We start from the raw sequence: 2,169 nt of genomic DNA on the forward strand, positions 1-2,169 counted from the left end.
CCCGGTCCGGGAGGATCCCACATGCCGCGGAGCGGCTGGGCCCGTGAGCCATGGCCGCTGAGCCTGCGCGTCCGGAGCCTGTGCTCCACGACGGGAGAGGCCGCAGCAGTGAGAGGCCCGCGTACCGCAAAAAAAAAAAAAAAAAAGGTGAATGGATAAATAAATGGCACTATGTCCATACAACGGAACAGTAACTACAACAAAAAGGAATGAGCTTTCACCCACCGCCCATCCTGGGAGAAATGCAGGCTTCACAGGGCGCCTGTGTTGACCCGCCTCCGGGAAGAACCTGGCTGCACCTGGCTACACGGTCTCCTAGCAACCGGAGAGGCCGGAACAGCAAACTATTGAAGCGGTGGTCCCCCCAGAGGCCAGGGCAACCATGGCGGACAAGAAGCGGCTGCTAGGACCGGGGCCACTGGAACCGATGCCCCTGGACATGACCTGCAAGCCCTGGTACAAAGACAAGTTGCCCTCCAAGTGTTTCGCAAAGCACAAGAAGATGCTCCCGAGGTTCCCCACCTCCCTGGACAGCCGGCGGTGGATATTTGTGAAAGAGCTGCTGGACGACTTCCGGAAGGGTTGCCCACCTTGTGAAGATATGATCACTCGCAGCCCTAAGGAGGGCTTCCTCCCCAGGATTGCTCACAGAGTTCCCCAGCATGCCCCCAAAAAGAGTCAGAAAAAGCTGCCCGAGGAAGCAGACCTGTTTTCCACGCTCTCGCCAGCCCAGCTAGCACAGAAGGCATTCGTGGAGAACATCGAAGCCCAGCTGACCAAGCATCCCTTGGCTCTCTACCCGAATCTGGAGGAAGATCTACCTGCAGACCTCTTATTAAAGGTGCTGGAAGTGCTCGATCCTGACGGGAAGCTGGAGGACACATGGGCTTATTGTCAGGGCCCCAGGAAAACAACGAAGCCCCCCACAAAGCTTCGTAAAAAACGTCCTGCCAAGGTCTACCTGGTCCCTTCAAAGGTAAAGTACAGCATCGGGCTAGAGAAAATGGAGAAGATAAAATTATCCAGAGAGGAAGGAAGCTGGGAGAGGAAACCCCAGAAGCCACAGAATCCTTATAAACCCAACTCGGTGGAGATGAGGTATGGTGCACTGTACCTGAAGCCCAAGTTGTGCAAAAAGCTAGTTAATGACAAACCTTCAATTGACCCCAACGTCTTACTTGAAGATGGGAGTTTTAGAAAGAAGCTTCCTGAACACGACATTCTTGAAGATCTTTATGGAACAAATAGCGTTTAAAGATTTCATTCTAAGCAAGGGCTACAGGATACCAGACATCCTTGAGAGGCTGTTCCTCAGGAAGGGATGGAAATATGATTCCGTTAAGACTCCTATACACAAAGTAATAAAAATCAGCCAAAATGGAGATGATGCACGAGAAGATGTTTAGACAGTTTTCTATTTACTACTTACTTGGCTATTTCTCTCTCTCATTTTAATATCAATCAGAATTCATGGTGAGTGTCCATCCCACCATGTACGTACAACTTTGAGTCTACATCTGTTAATTTAACACCTAATGCTTATAAATATTTCTCAGTGACCTTCTGCTTGGGTTCATCAATATTATATAAATTTTATCAATTATGAAATCAATATTCACATATACTCTTCTCACATTTTATAATGTTGTGAATACTACATTGTTGCATCAGTTATTTGTAAAAATAAAACCATAAAAAAGAAGAATTACTTTTTAACAGTATGATTAGTTAGGTCAGCTACAAAATGGGATACATTTCAAAATAACTGTGCTGAGAAAAAGGAGTCAGAGAGTTCTACTTGTATTAAAATTATAATGAATTAATTATGACAATTACTTTCTTAAGCAAAACTTGACATCGGTAGCCAAAATAATGTTAGCCCCATTTAATAATGAAATGGTTATCCCCCTTATTAGGATTGCATCAAGCCCCCAAAACAGATTGAAAACTATTTACCAAAATTATAGGTGAAACTTTAGTTATGCTCTTTTGTCATGCTTCCCAACTGAACATACTTAAAAGTTTTACCATAGTCATAAAATTTCACTGTGGAAGAGTGTTTCCATATCATATAACACAGGTGCAGAATAGCAGGGAGCTTCAAGTTCTTGGCAAATCTAGTGTGCAAAATAGGTCTGCGCGAGCAAAACTACACAGCACCAACACTAC

The 2,169-nt window shown here is 45.3% G+C and overlaps 1 pseudogene across 1 annotated transcript; it reads left to right on the forward strand.

Moving 5' to 3' along the window:
• The first annotated feature begins 328 nt into the window (after window positions 1-328).
• Window positions 329-1,406, forward strand: LOC308609437 (protein FAM47E-like; annotated as a pseudogene). The gene has a single exon. The product of its transcript is annotated as a protein FAM47E-like (transcript).
• The last annotated feature ends 763 nt before the right edge of the window (window positions 1,407-2,169 follow it).

This window comes from Mesoplodon bidens, assembly GCF_964165515.1.
Source record: "Mesoplodon bidens genome assembly, chromosome: X".
NCBI lineage: Eukaryota > Metazoa > Chordata > Mammalia > Artiodactyla > Ziphiidae > Mesoplodon > Mesoplodon bidens.